Source organism: Oncorhynchus mykiss, chromosome 26, assembly GCF_013265735.2.
Source record: "Oncorhynchus mykiss isolate Arlee chromosome 26, USDA_OmykA_1.1, whole genome shotgun sequence".
In the NCBI taxonomy this organism is placed as follows: Eukaryota; Metazoa; Chordata; class Actinopteri; order Salmoniformes; family Salmonidae; genus Oncorhynchus; species Oncorhynchus mykiss.
Window position 1 is genome coordinate 20,705,913 of NC_048590.1, and position 21,452 is coordinate 20,727,364.

Sequence of the window (21,452 nt, forward strand, 5' to 3'; positions counted from 1 at the left end):
ATGCTAAATGGTCGGTGGCCAGAACTTTTTTAAACGCAATCTGTGGCTGCGTTCGGGCCGATGTATCGCTAATGACAGATCGCCACGAACGCTTGGGAACAGAATGGTGCTCATGTAAAGGCTAGAGAAACACAAATATGTTTATGTGTTCTATCCAGAGATGTTTGGATGAGTCAGAGGTCATAGTACAGAAGTTTGACTTTGTAATATAAATATATTAAATAAATGAAGGGGAAAAGATAGGAGTGGGACAGAAAGATAACTGATGACTATACGCTGTGGCTATAAAGCTATGCTAGAATCCCTGTGACTATTTTATAGAGGACACGCCCTCTGTTTGTAAGCCAGAGTAGCTGCCCCCCAGTCTGATCAGAGCAGTATTTTTGAGGTATGGGATGACAGGGCTCATGGCTGATACTCCTGTTGGCAGTGAGAGAAAGATACCGGGCTGGTTCTCAGGGGGAGCTGTCCTCTACATAGTGCGCTCAACGAAAGATACTATTTGATAAAGACTCCACTCCCCAAAGCCTCCATAAATAATGAAAAGTTAATGAAGAGGTAACTTAATGATGTAATGAATATCACTCGAGCAAGGTCAAGCCGAAGGGGGAAAGTTGGTGGGCTTTCTAAAAGCCATGAGATCTATTGTATGAGCCTGTCTGTGGGCCTGTTGTGTTCTTTCTGGTCGGTTGTGCAGTCTAACCTTGCTTACAGTAAGTGTGTGTGTGTGTGTGTGTGTGTGCGTGCGTAGCCCAGTGGAGGGACTGGATCTAGTGTTGAACTGGTGATTAAAAATTGAGAGGGTTTGAATGACACCGATGAGAGTGTGTCGGAGCCAGGTGCGATCGATAGTGCTCTGAGTGGCGTGCACTGTGTGTGTGGACCATAAACCATGCCATCCCAGGTCTTCAATGGTCAGCAACCAATGTTCTCTATCACCAATAACATTTAACATCAGAATGATCCGTAATATGAAGTAGCCTGTATTTACCCCTGACATTATTTTATGTAGTGTTGGGACTTGCCCCAAGATTATATTTTCAACCAAAATTGTTTTCCCCCTGTGTCCTGTACTTAAAGATGAATGGACATTTGGTCCATGTGTGCTGGTGACATGACCCTGCAGAATGGATCCAGTTTCAGCGCTCTCGTCTCAGTCCGAGAAGTGCTTACTTGGCGGTGGCCAGGTGGCCTGTTCGATCTGTTTCCCTTTGTCTGATGTAAAGACATTTCTGCCCTGACTCCCTATGCTGTGAGGCTGAGGTAAAGAAGTGTCTGCCCTGACTCCCTATGCTGTGAGGCTGAGGTAAAGAAGTATCTGCCCTGACTCCCTATGCTGTGAGGCTGAGGTAAAGAAGTGTCTGCCCTGACTCCCTATGCTGTGAAGCTGAGGTAAATAAGTATCTGCCCTGACTCCCTATGCTGTGAGGCTGAGGTAAAGAAGTATCTGCCCTGACTCCCTATGCTGTGAGGCTGAGGTAAAGAAATGTCTGCCCTGACTCCCTATGCTGTGAAGCTGAGGTAAATAAGTATCTGCCCTGACTCCCTATGCTGTGAGGCTGAGGTAAAGAAGTATCTGCCCTGACTCCCTATGCTGTGAGGCTGAGGTAAAGAAATGTCTGCCCTGACTCCCTATGCTGTGAGGCTGAGGTAAAGAAGTGTCTGCCCTGACTCCCTATGCTGTGAGGCTGAGGTGAAGAAGTGTCTGCCCTGACTCTTTATGCTGTGAGGCTGAGGTAAAGAAATGTCTGCCCTGACTCCCTATGCTGTGAAGCTGAGGTAAAGAAGTATCTGCCCTGACTCCCTATGCTGTGAGGCTGAGGTAAAGAAGTATCTGCCCTGACTCCCTATGCTGTGAAGCTGAGGTAAAGAAGTATCTGCCCTGACTCCCTATGTTGTGAGGCTGAGGTAAAGAAATGTCTGCCCTGACTCCCTATGCTGTGAGGCTGAGGTAAAGAAGTGTCTGCCCTGACTCCCTATGCTGTGAGGCTGAGGTAAAGAAATGTCTGCCCTGACTCTCTATGCTGTGAGGCTGAGGTAAAGAAATGTCTGCCCTGACTCCCTATGCTGTGAGGCTGAGGTAAAGAAATGTCTGCCCTGACTCTCTATGCTGTGAGGCTGAGGTAAAGAAGTGTCTGCCCTGACTCTCTATGCTGTGAGGCTGAGGTAAAGAAGTGTCTGCCCTGACTCTCTATGCTGTGAGGCTGAGGTAAAGAAATGTCTGCCCTGACTCTCTATGCTGTGAGGCTGAGGTAAAGAAGTGTCTGCCCTGACTCCCTATGCTGTGAGGCTTCTACAGCACATGCGATTGGGGGAGGTCGGATGAATAAGGCTACACTAAAGCCCAGATCTGGTAGTATGGCTTCGACCTGTTGTCGGGGTAGACCACATTAGCATAGTGTTGTCGGGCAGGTTGTGGTAAAAGGCTGTGTGTGTGTGTGTGGATTTGCCAATGTATGAAACTAGGTGTGGGGATGATGGTCTGAGGACTTGTGAGGAAAGTGACAGAGAGAGAGTGAGACAGCCTGTGTGCTGCAGAACAAGCCTCTCACATGGGCTTTGCCTTGCTCCAGGCAGGGCCAGGGTCTGTGCAGGTTATACAGATTGTTGACACACACACACACACACACACGCCGTTACGCTAGAACTCAACTCCAATGCAATGTGGGAATAGCATGATTTGTAGCACAAGTGCAAACACGTTGCTGAGCGGTTTCCTAATGTGCCTGGAGAGACTTGGGGGTCTCCCTCTCTGGCGAGTTTATAGATGACTGGTGTGTCTGTGCCCGTGTGTCACGGAGACACAATCCACCCGTCTAGTTTCCCTTAACAAGCCTCAGGTCAGACTGCCTGGCACTCATCTACCCTTAAGCACAAGTCAAGCTATTAAACAGATGGAGTCACTACTGAGAAGGTTTTTTTCTCCCTGCTTTATTTAAACTACTCAAATGTAGCTAGTCAACCTCGGATATACAGTATGCACTATTAGGATGGTAGGGTCTTAGTAAATATGCTCAAGTAGCAGCAGACAGAGGGAGTGAAAAAGAACACCTGAACTCAGAACAGAAATGAAGCGACTAGCAAGGTTGGGTGGCTGTGTAGCAGAGCACACATTCAAAGTGAAAGAATTTCATTTTCTTCATCCAAAGACGGCAAACCCAGGCTTTCAGAAGTCCCGTCTGCACACAACAGCACAGCCCCGAGCCCTTAGATGGCCAGCGATTCATAGGAGATATTCACCCTGTGGTTATCATAGAGGACAGGGCATGTCCCAGGCCAACTCCTGTGGGACGGCTGTGGGTTACAAGGGGAACGGCGGTAGAGAGCTTTCTATTAGGGAACAGAGAATGAAAAAGCCTTTTTACCAACATTCATATCTGGGATTGGGTTTTTCTTTTCTTTGAGGGGCAAGCGGATGTTTTTTTTTCTTACACAGGACAAGTAAGGATGCAGATTAAACAGAACCTTTTTGAATGTTGTTGTATAAAAGTGAGTGTCTGTATGGTGGCTTTTAACAAGGCATAGAGTGCAGTACATGTGACTGCTGAGGTGTGACCAGTCCACCCTTTTCCCATCCTTGATTGTCAGCATCCTTTGCTGTATATTTCTAAAAAGCAGAACAGTAAGGAGCAACAAAGGTGTGATAGGTGGTGCATGTGTACGTGATAAGAGCAAGCCTCCTTGACTGGAAGCTTCTTGGAGGTGCCCTGTGCTCTACCACCACCTGACTCACTATGATGTGTCACACTTAAATTGTGCATGCTGGTGTAATGAGCATCGGTCATCAGAAGACACCATTCAAATTATATCTGCTCCGGAATCTGATCCTGTCTGGTGTTGTGTCTCCACAAACAATAACTCACATTTACGTTCAGCCTGATCCTGTCTAGTGTTGTGTCTCCACACACATAACTCACTTTTACTTCCAGCCTGATCCTGTCTAGTGTTGTGTCTCCACACACATAACTCACTTTTACTTCCAGCCTGATCCTGTCTAGTGTTGTGTCTCCACACACATAACTCACTTTTACGTTCAGCCTGATCCTGTCTAGTGTTGTGTCTCCACACACATAACTCACTTTTACGTTCAGCCTGATCCTGTCTAGTGTTGTGTCTCCACAAACAAAAACTCACTTTTACGTTCAGCCTGATCCTGTCTAGTGTTGTGTCTCCACAAACAATAACTCACTTTTACGTTCAGCCTGATCCTGTCTAGTGTTGTGTCTCCACACACATAACTCACTTTTACGTTCAGCCTGATCCTGTCTAGTGTTGTGTCTCCACACACATAACTCACTTTTACGTTCAGCCTGATACTGTCTAGTGTTGTGTCTCCACAAACATAACTCACTTTTACTTTCAGCCTGATCCTGTCTGGTGTTGTGTCTCCACAAACAATAACTCACTTTTACGTTCAGCCTGATCCTGTCTAGTGTTGTGTCTCCGCAAACAATAACTCACTTTTACGTTCAGCCTGATCCTGTCTAGTGTTGTGTCTCCACACACATAACTCACTTTTACGTTCAGCCTGATACTGTCTAGTGTTGTGTCTCCACAAACATAACTCACTTTTACTTCCAGCCTGATCCTGTCTAGTGTTGTGTCTCCACAAACACAACTCACATTTACTTTCAGCCTGATACTGTCTAGTGTTGTGTCTCCGCAAACATAACTCACTTTTACGTTCAGCCTGATCCTGTCTAGTGTTGTGTCTCCACAAACAATAACTCACATTTACTTTCAGCCTGATCCTGTCTACTGTTGTGTCTCCACAAACAATAACTCACATTTACTTTCAGCCTGATCCTGTCTAGTGTTGTGTCTCCACAAACATAACTCACTTTTACTTCCAGCCTGATCCTGTCTAGTGTTGTGTCTCCACAAACATAACTCACATTTACTTTCAGCCTGATCCTGTCTAGTGTTGTGTCTCCACAAACATAACTCACTTTTACTTCCAGCCTGATCCTGTCTGGTGTTGTGTCTCCACAAACATAACTCACATTTACTTTCAGCCTGATCCTGTCTAGTGTTGTGTCTCCACAAACAGAACTCACTTTTACGTTCAGCCCGGTCCTGAAACCACACAGAGACTGCCAAAGTCACCCTCTTAGACAGCCAGACACACAGTGACCCCCACAGCCTTGTAGGCCCCCAGACAACCTTGATGTGTGTTTCTGGTTTGTGGATATGCCCGTTTGCAGTGTGTGTGTGTGTGTGTCTGTGTTGGGAATACTGGAAACCACTTTTTCTATGGGTAGATATTAGATATTACTACTCCAATAAGCTGATAATAAGCATTTGCTGAGCCTACTATTATTTTTGTATCCCTTCTGATGAAGTGTAAACAGTCAATCTTTCCATCAAATTCCATTAAACACAGTGAGAAATGCAAACATGCCCGTGCACTCTTAAAAAAAAAAAAACAGAGCAGTGAATTTAAACAGCCGTGCGTGGACATAAATAGTTTGATCTGAGCTCCATAAATCATATGGAGAATGTACATTTGGCCTGGGTAAGGCCTTCGAGTTCACACCCGGATTCTGTAAACATGTTTTTTTAGCCGGTCGCGTCGAGTCTTAAGAGACTGCCGGTAATCAAAAACAATAACCGCTCTGAGCGTAAACTCTTCAAAAAGTCCTGGAGAAGTATGAAATAATAATCTGTGTGTGGGCCCCGCCGAATGCTGAGAACGCAAACATTTCACAATAAAGTTGTTTAAATAAAGGCCTTGGCATAGATGGCTGAGAGATAGGACATGCTGCCTTAATTACACACGGCCATAAAAAATAAACCGTCGGTACAAAGACTCGCCGTTTCGACAGGGTTTAACCTATAAAATGTCAGCGAGGTGTGTACTTCAGATGTGAGAGGGGATGTATTGTTTGGAGAGAAAACAACAGGCTCTGAAGGAGAAAAAAAATATCCGCACCAAAAAAAAAAAAAAAAACAAAAAAAAAAACGAAAGACTGTACAATCAACAAAGAGAGCAGTGTTTACTCTGAATTTAAAGACTTTCAAATTCTTCCCCGGCCATTGCGAGGCATTACAGAGGGAAAATAGACCAGCTAAGCACCCCGTTTATTGTTCTTAAACTCTGTGAAAGGTAATATGCTTTAAAGGCACGGTAAATGTATTGGTGTTGCCGGAGTTTGCGCTTATGGACGGTGTAAGTGAGTAAAGTTACATTAGCCTTTGGAGAGAAATAGATGATTTTTTCCTGAAGCATGGACTTAAGTTTCTACTGCTGGGTGGGCCCACTCCTCTTTAGCGGTGTTAACATAAGAATAGAGGGTTGACTAGAGGGTGAGGAGGGGTTAGCTGGTTTAAATTATTCTGCCCCTCCACTGCTGCATCGCAGGGGCTGTTGTTATCCACTTATAACATCAGACGTTCATTCTCTCTCTTTTACTCCCTCTGTCTCATCTCTCTCTCTCTTTTACTCCCTCTGTCTCATCTCTCTCTTGTCTCTTGTCTCTTGTCTCTCTCTCTCTCTCTCTCTGTCTCTCTCTCTGTCTCTCTCTCTCTCTCTCTCTCTCCCTCTCTCTCTCTCTCTCTCTCTCTCTCTCTCTCTCTCTCTCTCTCTCTCTCTCTCCGTCTTTGCTCCACCGTGTCGTAGAGCAGTTGGGGCATCAAATTGGGGCCTTTACATACCAGTCTTATTTTGTAACGCCTGACTCAGCCCTTGGCACACCTCTGTCCCAGATCTCCTCAGGCGCGTGGCCTACAATGTGACGCGGCTTCACGCCGGCGTGGAATTCTCAACCCACGAGAGGATAAAACGTCTCTCCTGTTCACAGCCAGAAGGCCCAGAGGAGACACACACACACAAGACAGGAACTCTTAATCACGTTTCATCCTCCAGTCTTAAAGCCCTGGATCTGAATGGTAATTCACCTTAACACGAGCCATAGTCTGGGGGAGTGGAGGGGACCGGGACACTCTTAAGCATGGAGGAGGAATGCAGTTAGATGTAAATGTTTGTGTATGTTCTGCGTACGTCTTGGAGTGCAGGGATGGTGCTTAAAGACATCTGGATGCAATGAAATGCCATTCGTCTAAACAAAAGTGAGCCCCGTCTCTCTGCCTAGCAAGCCACCCAACGTGTGCTCTGCTTTTACTACATGTTTGTGCAATGTTTTCTAAAGTACTATATTGAAAAATGTTTCATTGCAACAGTGTTAAGCTTTCCAACATGAGATGGTTTTCCTTGCTCCAATTTCCCCCTAGATAAACACGGAGGCCATTGGAAATAGCTGTGCACTTGATGAATGACTGAAAATGCCTACTTTATGACTGAAAAGGCCTACGTTATGACTGAAAAGGCCTACTTTATGACTGAAAAGGCCTACGTTATGACTGAAAAGGCCTACTTTATGACTGAAAAGGCCTACTTTATGACTGAAAAGGCCTACGTTATGACTGACAAGGCCTACTTTATGACTGAAAAGGCCTACTTTATGACTGAAAAGGCCTACGTTATGACTGAAAAGGCCTACAATATGACTGAAAAGGCCTACTTTATGACTGAAAAGGCCTACGTTATGACTGACAAGGCCTACTTTATGACTGACAGGGCCTACTTTATGACTGAAAAGGCCTACGTTATGACTGAAAAGGCCTACGTTATGACTGAAAAGGCCTACGTTATGACTGAAAAGGCCTACTTTATGACTGACAAGGCCTACGTTATGACTGAAAAGGCCTACGTTATGACTGAAAAGGCCTACGTTATGACTGACAAGGCCTACTTTATGACTGAAAAGGCCTACATTATGACTGAAAAGGCCTACTTTATGACTGAAAAGGCATACGTTATGACTGAAAAGGCCTACGTTATGACTGAAAAGGCCTACTTTATGACTGAAAAGGCCTACGTTATGACTGAAAAGGCCTATTTTATGTCTGAAAAGACCTACGTTATGACTTAAAAGGCCTACGTTATGACTGAAAAGGCCTACTTTATGACTGAAAAGGTCTACTTTATGACTGAAAAGGCCTACTTTATGACTGAAAAGGTCTACTTTAGTGCTGGTCTAAAGAAGAAAAAGACCAAAAACGTTGTCATTGGATTGACCTTTTAGAATAACAGTAATATTCTTTTCGACTTCTGGAGCGCTATTCACGGCATAAAGAATCTCAAAAGGACAAGCAGTTTGGAAAACAACAGCATCAATCATGAGATGTCAGTTCATTGATTGAGTTGTCATCGGAGGGAGGTGGTCAAAGGGGGAGATCAAGCAAAGATGGTCTCTGGACCGTCATATATAAACAAGCTCAGAACATCGGAGGCCTTACCAAGTGTAAACTTATTTTTTAAATATATTTTTTCATGCATGAGCTAGTTTTGTGCTCCCCCCCCCCCCCCCCCCCCCCCCAGAACAATCTGGACATCAGCTAAGTTGTACAGTGCTACAGCGTAACCGTCAAGATCGATTTCACTCCCTATTGTTCCACATCGTTGGTGATCTGCAGATCAGACCAACAGTGAGAGAAAGAGAGAGAGAGTGAGAGTGAGAGAGAGAGTAGGGGGAGAGGTGGCATGCGTGTGCATGAGAAGCACACCTATAGATTTATCAGCTCTTTCGTTCTATTTAAACAAACAGGTCTTGGAGCCTTGGAAGGCAGTGTAGGGACATGCCTAGGATAATAAGCGTCATGGAATCTAATCAGATTCATAAGAGGAATTGATTGTTGTGTGGCAGGAGGAGCAGGAGTGGGGTTGGCAATAAGCTGAAATCTAAGTGTTAATTTTTATGCTAATCCGCTGGCATCTCTGTGTGATGCAATTTGGTTCCCTGCACCGCAGATATGAAATTGTCCTGCTCACAGAGAAAATGTCAGCTTGCCAGACCCTGAAAGCTTGTTATTTATTAGGTATGTTTCTATTAGTATGTGTCACAGTTGTTAGAGAGCCACATGCACACGTAGCGCGCACACACACACACACACACACACAAATACACACACAAATACACACACACAATGGTGCTTCATGCTTGTTCCGCCCAGCTCTCGGCCTTAAAATCGTCTCAGCTCACTGGCTGCAACACTGGGGCATTAATGTATTATCATATATCGGGGTGGTCCTTGCCCTCTGGACAAAAGGCTATTTAATACAATTTAATGACATTCCCAAGCAGGAGAAAGGGAGGGAGACAAGGAGGCAGAGCCTAGATGAAAATAGCATCTGTGTTTCTCATGGCTCACCCATGCAAACATTTCCGCTTAAGATGCGTGACTTCTCTCCTTTCTCCGGCAGAAAGGGGAGAAAAGAGGGAGAAACTAATGGCAGGCAGAAAGGGGAGAAAAGAGGGAGAAGCTAATGGCAGGGAGAAAGGGGAGAAAAGAGGGAGAAGCTAATGGCAGGGAGAAAGGGGAGAAAAGAGGGAGAAGCTAATGGCAGGGAGAAAAGAGGGAGAAGCTAATGGCAGGGAGAAAGGGGAGAAAAGAGGGAGAAGCTAATGGCAGGGAGAAAGGGGAGAAAAGAGGGAGAAGCTAATGGCAGGGAGAAAGGGGAGAAAAGAGGGAGAACCTAATGGCAGGCAGAAAGGGGAGAAAAGAGGGAGAAGCTAATGGCAGGCAGAAAGGGGAGAAAAGAGGGAGAACCTAATGGCAGGCAGAAAGGGGAGAAAAGAGGGAGAAGCTAATGGCAGGCAGAAAGGGGAGAAAAGAGGGAGAAGCTAATGGCAGGCAGAAAGGGGAGAAAAGAGGGAGCAGCTAATGGCAGGCAGAAAGGGGAGAAAAGAGGGAGAAACTAATGGCAGGGAGAAAGGGGAGAAAAGAGGCAGGGAGAATTAGAGAGGTTTGAGAAGTCTAGACATGAATATCCATAAAGACAGTGTGCTGTAATCCAGGCCTTAATGCTGCATACAGTAACATGTCACAGACGGCATTGCTCTCCAAGGGCCATAAGTGATCCATTTCCACAGTCGCACGGTGATGTCATCCGCACGAGACAGCAGAGGGACAGTGACAGCCAGGCGCTGTCTTTGAGTTTCATCCAGCTCTGACAGCTTCCTGTCAAGACGCCTCTCTCCTTTGAAACACCTATTCTCTCCGTCTCTCAGTGTTCAAACTGTTTCTCACTCTGTCTACTCCCCATTCACACTGCTGTTCTGTGTGCCAGTCCCTGAATCCAGTTTATATTGTACACTGGGCGTAGTAACAGAGTAAAAGGTTTGGATGCAATTCACATATAGGTCAATTAAATGCACCAACATCTGCTCTCTCCTAACCATTTGCATATAGTATTCATATGTTAATGATGTCCCTTGTTTTTTGTGTTTGTGTGTGTTTTTTCTCTTTTTTTTTTACAATTCCTCCCCTCCTCCCCATCTCTTTGTAAAAAAAAAAAGGTTCATGCTTCCTAAAACCGGATACAGACATCTTATTTTTACTTCCCCTCTCACTAACGCTTCAAGGAAAGAGTTTCTTGAGCAGACAAGTGCCGGGGTTGTTCTGTTGCCATGCCCCTGATTTCAAAAAGAAGAAGCCTTTTGCTGTAGTGGGAAGGCCTCCCTTTTCCAAAGCAGCTTAATGCCTTATAAATCAATGATGACACAGATGGACCAGCGATAATCTATTTAGAATGCCTCACAGCAAATATTGTCGTACAGATGATTAGAGATTGAGCTATTTTAACTCACCCCCTTTAACTCACCCCCTTACACCCCTCATTTTAATACTTTGAATTATAGGGGGGCTTCACAAGTTTGGTTCTTTGAAATAAATCTCAAACATTAGAAAAGGGGTCTAATGTGTGAACGTCTGAAGTCTGCCTTCTCTTTGTGGCGTTATGGGTGGGGATAAGGGAACAAAGAGCATATGAAGAGCGTGGTGGTCTGTTGCCAAAACCATAATGACAACGCATGTTTCTTTAACCAGAAAAGGGGGGTCCTTTAATGGAATTGTGTCTGAGGGTGTAAATGGCGAAGCTAGAGGCCTCAGTCTCTTTTATGGTTGATGGCTCCCGATTTAGCGTGAGGAGGAGGAGGAGTGAGAAAATGAAGTGGAGGTTGTCAGATGTGGCAGCTGCTTGGAATCCTGATAAATATAAGCCCTTATTGATCGGATGAAAATGAAAGATCCCAGAGTGCCGTGCAGTATTTAGCATCTTGTCTGCCGCGCGTCAGCGATGGCCTTGCCTTGGAGGGATAGATTTTCAGCCCGCTGCAAGGCACGGCTTTGATTTCATCTTTAACCTTTTTCGGCTGCATTTCCTTGACCTCTGCGCATCGCTGCCTTTCAGTGAATTTGTTACATTTCACTTGACATAATCTCCCTCTCTCTCTCTCTCCCTGTCCCCCTCTCTCTCTCTCTCTCTCTCTCTCTCTCTCTCTCTCTCTCTCTCTCCCTCTCTTTCCCACTCCCTTTCTCTCTCTGACAGGAAAGAGACACAACCATCTAGGTCGGTCGTCATTGCTGTGTGCTGTAGTGACTCAGTGGCAGTGATCTGCCTGGGTCTCCTCGAACCTGACAGACAGGCTCCAGACCAGTATGCAGTTAGTGTGTTAAGGTATGCTCCCCCCCCCCCCACACACACACACCTTCTGTCACACAGTCTCTACTTTGCCACCATAGGTTTCTGCTAATGCTTGTAACTTTGTTACAATCTGGATTGTGATAATCTACCATAATCACCAGCCATCTAAAAACACACTGAACGTCACTCAGTTACCCCACTGAAACATGCCTGTTCCAAATCTCCCCCCTCCCCTTGTGCCACCTCTCCGATGTCACTATACTTCCACTTCATGACTACCCACCTTATTTATTTTTCATTTATAAGAGCCAGCTCGCAATATAACATGGAAAATGTGGGACGAATCATGAACAATTTATGTTTTGGCATTAGTGTAATTGAATTCTCCTCGTATATCACAGGGAGACGTTCCAGGCTTGAATTAAACGAGAGGTACGGATCCATGAAAATAAGGCTCCCTTCCTTGTCTTTTGAACAACTTTCTCTTTTAGATGGATGATAAATCCCCTGCGAGGGAGCCTGCAACAGCTGTTGGCAGACAGGCTAGATATGAGAATAGCAGCATAGGATGAGCGAGCATTAAAAATTAATACGCTATTTAGCCTAGGTGTATTTTAGGTATTTGACATTTTCATGTCCGGGACAGACTAAATTTATTCATAGTGCAGAAAAAAAGGAGAAAAAAAAAAGAAGAGAAATGGTGAGAAAGAAGCGTAAGTGAAGGCCATTCTGTTTTTATGGTCACTCATTCCCTACAGTAGTGATCCGTGTGAAGGCTTAAAGCACACCGTCTGTGTCTATGGAGGAGACTAAAGCTCGTTATGGCTGGAGTAATAATTAGCACACTGCAGAAAGGAAGTGATTTGCCTCTTAAAGCCCTCCAATATCTTTCTTTTTTTTTGTGATGCCTTTTCTTTGCTTCCCTTTTCATTCTCTCTTAACACAGACTGGGAAAGCTACACGCACACAAAAAAAAATCCAAAAAATAAACAGGGACATTGGGTAGTGTTCTTTAAAAAAAAAAGTTTGTAGGGTATCTAGCTAGGCCCAGGCCCCAGACAGTGAAAGTGGAAATCCCAGACCTCATAGTGATTAATTACTAATGCTCCTCTCGAACATCTCCCATATCCCTCACGATCTAATCGCACTGAAATCTAAGACATGTCCTGTAAGGAAGGATCTGACTATAAGAGCCACCTCACTCAACCACCCTCCCTCCATCTACGTCCCTCTCCCTTCCGCTGTCTGACTCACACTCTTCTCCTTTCCGTCACTTCTCTCTCTGTCTGTGTCACTCGCTTTTTCCTTCTTCTCCACACACTATTCTGCATGTATCCTTTGACTCTGTCTTTCCATATGTTTCTCTTATTGTCTCTTCTGTACCCCCCCCCCCCCCCCCTCTTTCTTTCATTTTCTCACGCTTCCAATCGTCATATATACACTGTTATTACCCTGGGGAATATTTAGCAGTAACATGTTAAACACCGCATACCACCCTCTAGTCTTGACTCCGAACACAAACCTGGAAGGCACAAACTGGAGAAGCATGTGTAAGTACACCGTGAAAATGATCACCAGGATAAACATAAAGCTTTTATTTAGCAGTTTAAACCTATTACGGGATCGCTAAATCTCAAGCCTGGGATCGTTTTTGGAGATATCTCTCCCGACCACAAGTAAAAATGGGGATCGAAAGCCATTCAACATTTAAAGGAGATGGAGGCACGTTGGAAGCAACAGTCTCAACAACGTCCTTCATTTTCAGATGTCATTGATTTCACATTGCTGGAGTTGAATGCTACTAGTGCTTGAGACAAGGGCCCGCGTTACCTGCGGCTTTGTCGCGATACACTCGTAGAAAATGCGAAACGTTCGAAAGCTGTCAGTAGAAAATATCCTCAAGCCCTTCAGTCTCTCGGAAAAAAAGAAAAAATTGACACAGAAACATTTCCAATGTTCTTTGTGTAATCAGTGACATAAATGCGCAGGATTGAGTGATCATTTTTAGCCTAGCCGTGTGTTTTTGTGATGGGAACGTGGAGTTCTTGCCGGACTGTGACAGTACGACATATGCAGATAGTTGGCCTCCCTGGGTCTATAGGGGTTTACCAGGGAGCTGCTTCTCTGTGGCGCGAGGTTTTCAGTGTCAGAGCCAATGTGCCTTTGAGGCCGTATCCTAGCAGATTAGCGTCTCTCCTTATCATTCAGATCAAGCCCTGCTCCCTTTGAAAACATATTGTACACATCTACCCCTCCCCTCCCTGCCGTCGTCCATGACAACAATCTGTAGGCGTGATGTCTGTCTCAGAGGAGCAGTGGGAGCCCTTGACAGATAGCAGGTCTGGCGCTGGAGTCAAAAGCAGGCACGTCCGTCCTCTTCCCTACCCGGTGCAGGGGAGAGAGAGAGACTGTCAGACGACAGAGGGGACCGAAGGGGGCTGGGCTGGGGGGCCTGGAGCCCAACACTCAAGCCCTTCATCATCCTCCTATGATAGCAGGGGTAATTGATATATGGGCACAGCCGTCTCTTCCCCTTCGCGTGTTAAGGTCGACTTATCTACATTTCACCCCTGATTTCTCCACTCCCATTATATTTCCTAGATATTGACTGACTGCTGAGGGTGGTGTGTGAAATGAAACCCAGAGAAAAAGAAGAGAAAAGTGCTTTTATTCCGGCGCCTAACCCCGCCTGTTATCAAAGTAACTTTGAGCTTATTAGCGACAAAGGGCCTCTCCCCCCCGCCCCCCCTTCCTGCTTTGTGCGGCCGTGTACGCCAGCGCTTCCTGAATTAAACTGCTGGCTTCCTGTTCTTTTATATGCATGGCCACATCTGGGGAGCCTGCTCACAGCCCTGCTGCCTAATAACAATCACCTTCCCTTTCAGTCCTCCCTGATTGTTTCTAATTCACTCTGACAGATAGTGGCTGACAAGCCGCCCGCGCCTCCCTCCCTCCGTGACCCCGGATCACTCACCGCACTTATAAGGCCTGTCATTTTTAATATTTGATTTCAGTTTTAAGTTATGTGTTTTACCCAGATGATGAAATCAGTGTTTAACTGAACACAAAATGGATCTCCCCTCTCTCTTTTCATCTTCAATCTCTCCCTTGCTTGCCCTCTTTGCCTTTTCTCTCTCTCCTTCTCTCCTCTGTTTATGGAGATTGGCGGCGAGGAGGACATGAGAGATAATATAGGCACACAGACACAGAAATGCGCACAGCCACAGATGGACACACAAAGACGGCAGGGTAGCCTAGTGGTTAGAGCGTTGGACTAGTAACCGGAAGGTTGCAAGTTCAAACCCCTGAGCTGACAAGGTACAAATCTGTCGTTCTGCCCCTGAACAGGCAGTTAACCCACTGTTCCTAGGCCGTCATTGAAAATAAGAATTTGTTCTTAACTGACTTGCCTGGTTAAATAAAGACACAAAACTCACGGACACACTGCATTTTACGTTGTGATCTGCCAGTGGGTATTGCACATTTTCTCGGTATCTAGAAGTCCAGCAACAGGACTTGATGCGTGGCCATTGACAAATATCCGATGTTGTATATGTCCTCAGGCCTGCAAGTTACTTAGTTTCCGACATTCTTTGCTTTCCATTGATTGCCAATAAAGGTGTTTAGACATGAGTAAAATGCATATCAGGTGGACTGATCACTAAATGAACGGATAGATTCATCGACAGGTAGATGGATGACATTTTGCAGGGCAATCCATGCAGTCCGTCAATAAAAAACACAATTTAGAGGTAAATGAAAATAAGCAATTACTTAGTTAGCCAGTTCAATAGTTTGCTACCCACATACTTCACAGAGCTTTATATATATATAGAGAGAGATAGTAGAACAAGAATGAGAAGACCAGAGAAAGAGAGAGATCGAGAGATCCATTGCGACCTTGTGCCTACTACACCCACCGTCTCAAATAGACACATCCACCGTCTTATCAACACATTGACTGTGTATTCCCCTCACAACAACAAGACAACATCTCCAAAACTCATCCAGGCAACCAACTTATAAACACTCTGCACCCCTATCACCCCAACGTACCCAGACACCATCTCCAAAACACACCCACTTCATACCGCCAAGGCATTGTGTCATTCCGGGACACGACGGTGCCTTGGGCATGCCCGACTCCATTTTTTTCTCTCCCAATGACAAAAACAGAACTAATTGGAGTACCACTGCATGTTTTCACTAAAGGCACAATTTAATTACATTTGAGCTGGGAATGAGTATTTTGGGAACGTCATATGTTCGTTCAACAAATGGAGCGAACGAAAGGCAATATTTGTTTTGCTTTGATTAGCAAACCGGCAGGGTAATTTGTTAAGAAAGGGACAGAAAATCTCTGTTTAACCCCCTTCCCCCAGAACAGACTCTCACCCCCCCACACCCGTTCCCGACACTGTCCCTACAATGTGGAATCAGCCCTGCCCTCCCCCCCTTCCTTAAGCCGTTTATGCCCTATCTTAAATGTTAATGAACTTTTGCCCCTAGCATTTTGACTTTGGACCGCTGTCTCCAGTCTCCAGTCCCGAATCTCTGTCCTTTTGTGGCATTGTTGATACATACTTTATTCATCACGTAAAGAGTATTGTTTTCACCAAGGTTGTATTAATAAACATGAATGAATGTATTTGTCTTCGCCAAAACGTGATTAATGCACATCAGCCTGTATTGCACTCTCTAGCTCTCACCCCCACTCCCCCCCCCAAAAAAATGACCCATCAACATAAAATATTTATGGCATAATATTAATGGTTTTGTAAAGAAAATAACAAGTTATTAATCCTCTGATTAACAACTGATTAACCTTTTTATTAAGCACGTGATCCGTGCATCGTCGATTCAGGATATGTCGCCTGAGTGTGCTGCAGAATAATTATTTTTGTGTCTTTTCTAATTGCAAAAATCGCATGGCTGAACTGTTGTTTTTTTGTTTTTTTTACACATGCACACACACTTACACATGCACACACACTTACACTTGCTCACACAACGTGAGTTATGCAGTCCAAGTGCAGAAATACAAAAACATTGGCAAAATTCTATTGCATGAAGTCGAAAGCGACTAAATATAGCAGCAGCTCTTTAAAACAATGGGGTTTAATTCACATATCCGTTTATTCCACAGTTATTGGCTGTGGGACAGTACAGAGAAAACACTGTGCTGAAGGACAAACGCTTTCTTTTCTCTTTTTTTTTTTGTGTGTGTTTGCTCATCTCTACGCTATTGTGTGTATTTTTAGTCCCCCGTCTCAGTCCGCTAAAACACAATTATGTTATGTTTTGAGACATGCCAAGAGTGACTTCACTGTGCGGCCTAGAAGGGAAAAAAGGCGTTTCTTTGGGGCCACGATCTACCGGTTGCTTTATGCAAGTAGGGCTTTTGCAGTCGACATTCAGTTGGTGAAGTTTTTTAGGGACTTTTAGGGCTTGTTAGGAAAACAGACATTACCATAGCAGTCCAAAGAGAAGTACTAAGAACTACCAACTCTAGACTGTTTCTCATAGGATATTTACAGGGGTTTTCTAAAGTAGTTCTCTGTAGTGTGCATATGAAGTAGGTAGGTAAATAACGAGAGGATAGACATTATTATTAACATTTCTTTATTTCCCTAATGATAAAAAAAAAACGAATTCTATAGTCTTTGTGAGAAGGCTTTGGCTTAGTGCTCGGGCCTCGGGCGCAACTCAGGGACAGTCTACAGTCCTGGGTCCTGGGCCATCTCGCAACCTCTTTTCTTTTAATTCATATCTTTGTTTAAGCATGCTTTATTTTTCTTTCTTCATACACCCCTGCCTTTCATTCGGGCCCTTTTCTTTAGCGGGCAGAATCCATCAAAGCCCAATGTGTTGTGAAAAGGCAACAACAATAGGCCTCTTTGTGGAAAGATGTGTGAGGGGGATAAGTGTGTTGGGGACACTTGTTTTTTTTTTTTTATGGCCTGGTCTTATGATGGATCGGTGCTTGTTCGGCAGGGTGTCTTTGTTCGTTTCCTTTTCCCTCAAATACCAATGGAAGATTTCACCTTCAGCGACTTTCCCTTTAACCCCTCATCTCACTTTGGACTTGCTCTCTTTCTGCTCTCCTTCTATCTCTCTCTTTAATTCGCCTGTCTCTAGTCTCTCTCTCTCTCTCTCTCTCGCTCACACACTAGCCTCTATCTGTGTCTTTCTTTCTGTCTGTCTGTCTGTCTGTCTCTCTCTCTCTCTCTTTCTCTCTCTCTCTCTCTCTCTCCCGCACACTAGCCTCTATCTGTGTCTTTCTTTCTGTCTCTCGCTCTCTCTCTCTCTCTGTTTCTCTCTCCACCACACAAACTGGCCGCCCTGGGATTCCTCGCAGTCAGTCACACACCCCTCTAAAAACAATTATCTTTGAACTTGCTTTTAGTGCTGTTTGTCCTAATTACAGATCATTTTCTCTGTCAGATTTCTACTTTTATTGCAGTTTTGCCCTGAATGTTGATCCTATTGAGGTTCAACCTTATTTTACTCCCTGGAACACCCCTAAGACCTGGATTCATCACATATCCCCCTAGGACTTTTCTCTCTTTCTCCCTCTTCAAATTCATTTTTTTTCTCATCATTTTTTTTATTTTTTTTTAAAGATATCATTTTTTTTGTAGTATTATCCAAATGAATTAGTGGGATCCCAAAATACACAGAAGGACGTATGGTTTGTCCCAATTTCTGTGTTACGGTTCACATTTTGGGCTAGGATATTTTTTTTTTTTTTGCTGAGGTACATCTCTGTAAGACATTGGACTGAGTAACTTCAGTGCCACTTGGGATTCACTATGTATTTATAGATCGGTGGTACAGAGGTGGACTTCGTAGTAATTAAAGACGAGTAAAGGTGGTTAATTCCTTCCCGTGCGTCGTTCTGTTAACTATTTATGAGACGGTCTCGACTGAAAACGCACACACACTGTGCACGCGTGCACCTAAGCTTCTTAAGGATGCTTGTCACCATGCAGACACCACACACCATGCGCTGCAGAGAGAGGTTTAGATACGGTGCAGGGCTTTTTGAATTAGAACTGGATTGTGTGGCAGATATGTTCATGGGCCGGGTCAATGACCGTCTATGGGATTAGTATCATAAAGTGGATCCAGCCACAATTTATTTTTTTGAACCTTTATTTAACTAAATAAAGAACAAATTATTATTTACAATGACGGCCTCGGGAACAGTGGCTTTAACTGCCTTGTTCAGGGGCAGAACGACAGCTCAGGGATTTGATCTAGCAAACCTTTCGGTTACTGGCCCAACGCTCTAACCATTTGGCCACCTGCCGCCCCAATGAGCGTGAGAAGTCCTCTGCCCCAGATGTACAGTGAACCTGCCCTACCTGAGGGAAAGACTGCGTCATACAATGCTGGAATCTGACTGTCCCAAATGCCGGTGCGTGATGCAACCGCTCACAATCTGTTCAGGAGGAATCATGTCATCATTCATCATAGTGACAGCACTATTGCACATTTCCTGTACTCGACTTAAGCAGTCAGTGGCACTCCTCTGTTGCATGTTTAGGCAGTTGTTGTCCTGACTGTCTAATCACACAGGATGTCTGGGTTTGTTTGGCCTTGGACAATATACTTGAGCTTTTCTCCTCCAATGAGAATAAAGCAATTAAATGATGTCTACTTTGCATTAATTTGATACAGTATATGGATCCTAAAGACACACTTTTCGCTATTTTTGCTGACCATTAGAATTAACTTGAAAAACAAATTATTTCCTCCCACGCGCTCTTACTCGACTGTTCAGTCCCGTCTTGTTGTGTTCCGTCTTGTTTCTTAACAAAAGGCAGAGGAGAAGCTCTTTACGTTCGTTCGGTGAGTGAACGATGGCAGTTTTTTTTGAAGTACCTCCTCAACGCGACACACACTAGAGAGATGTTCATTTATTCAGGGCACAGTGTGAGATAGAGAGGCAGCACTCTCCTCTCCTCCCTCTCCAGTGGCCCGCCTGCCTGGACGCCTGGCCCACGGTGGCCTGAACTTCCACACCGATTGATGGCCCCGTGTAGACCCCCAGCTCCTCCAAACTCCCATAATGCTCAGGGAGCGCATCTTTACACACACACACACACACACACACACACACACACACACACACACACACACACACACACACACACACACACACACACACACACACACACACACACACACACACACACACACACACAGGGCCTAATTGAATTACATCCCCTTCAGCTCTGGGGTCCTCCACTGAAGGAAAGAGATGGTCTGTTTCACTGAGACCGAGCTACGGAGTCCTAGTTCTCCCAATGCCTATCATCCACGTTAGATGTGTCACCAGGACAAATGGAGACATAAGGCAGGCAGGCAAAGAGATCCGTCACAGTGACTTTGGCAGTGGTTTGCGACTGTTTCAGAGAGTTTCCTCTTCCACTGTGCTCCTCATCACAGAGAGCGCCGCTGACAGCCAGTGAAGGCTGCTTTGTTTGTGTAGTCGTCTGCTCTCTTTAATGAGCCATTTATTGTGTGTTTTGTATTCGTCGTGTTTGTATCGTTGTTTCGCTGGTTGAGTTTCGGAAAGAGAGGCCTTGTCAGCCCGGACTCCTTTGGAAAGTAGTTGAACCGCCCCGAGAGTGACTCGGGCTGCGTGTTTTGGAGCAAGCCAAGTTTCGACGCTCCGTCGCTCTTAGCCGTTTCCCAAATCAAAGCATCAGAGCTGCAGTCAAACTCTCCTCCTCCTCCTCTTCGTCTCGTCTCGCCGTGTGCCTGAAGCGGCGCGGCTCTCTCCGCAGCAGGGGAAAGGCAGGGCGGCAGGTAGGAGCGGGACGGGGGGGACGGGGGGGGGGACGGGGGGGCGAATGTAGCAGACTGTGACACGTACCTGTCAGCAGGTACTCCAAATAATTGGTAAATTACTACCACGGGATAGGAGGAATCTCTCTTTTCTTTCTGTTTGATGAATATTTGAAGTCGTAGAACAACGCCGCGCGTTTGGCTCGGCGAGTCGGGCTATCGTGCGCATCGAGGAAGAGGTGCAGCTGACGCACGGAGAACAGGAGGGATCCTACTGTACTGCTTGGTGTAGACAGACACTGAACAGAGAGCACGGGGAGCACGGCGTGGAGACCGTCCTCGTAGTCGAAGCAGGTCTGAACTAACAAGTGGCATAAACGTATACATTGAGACAGTGCTCAACTAAGTGACATATGCTCTCTGTTACTGGCTGACACTGACACGCCCACACACTACGCTGACACACTCACTCTCACACACTACGCTGACACACTCACTCTCACACACTACGCTGACGCACTCACTCTCACACACTACGCTGACACACTCACTCTCACACACTACGCTGACACACTCACTCTCACACACTACGCTGACATACTCACTCTCACACACTACGCTGACACACTCACTCTCACACACTACGCTGACACACTCACTCTCACACACTACGCTGACATACTCACTCTCACACACTACGCTGACACACTCACTCTCACACACTACGCTGACACACTCACTCTCACACACTACGCTGACACACTCACTCTCACACACTACGCTGACACACTCACTCTCACACACTACGCTGACACACTCACTCTCACACACTACGCTGACACACTCACTCTCACACACTACGCTGACATACTCACTCTCACACACTATGCTGACACACTCACTCTCACACACTACGCTGACACACTCACTCTCACACACTACGCTGACACACTCACTCTCACACACTACGCTGACACACTCACGCTCACACACTACGCTGACACACTCACTCTCACACACTACGCTGACACACTCACTCTCACACACTACGCTGACACACTCACTCTCACACACTACGCTGACGCACTCACTCTCACACACTACGCTGACACACTCACTCTCACACACTACGCTGACACACTCACTCTCACACACTACGCTGACACACTCA

At 45.4% G+C, this 21,452-nt stretch overlaps 1 protein-coding gene across 3 annotated transcripts in view; it reads left to right on the forward strand.

Annotated features, from left to right (window-relative positions):
• LOC110506377 (zinc finger protein 536) overlaps positions 1 to 21,452 on the forward strand; it is a 205,609-nt gene that overhangs the window by 54,653 nt on the left and 129,504 nt on the right. For all 3 annotated transcript variants that reach the window (XM_036963203.1, XM_036963204.1, XM_036963205.1), the window contains one exon: positions 11,390 to 11,518. The gene's annotated coding sequence lies outside the window, so the exon portion shown is untranslated. The remainder of the gene's footprint in view (positions 1 to 11,389; positions 11,519 to 21,452) is intronic.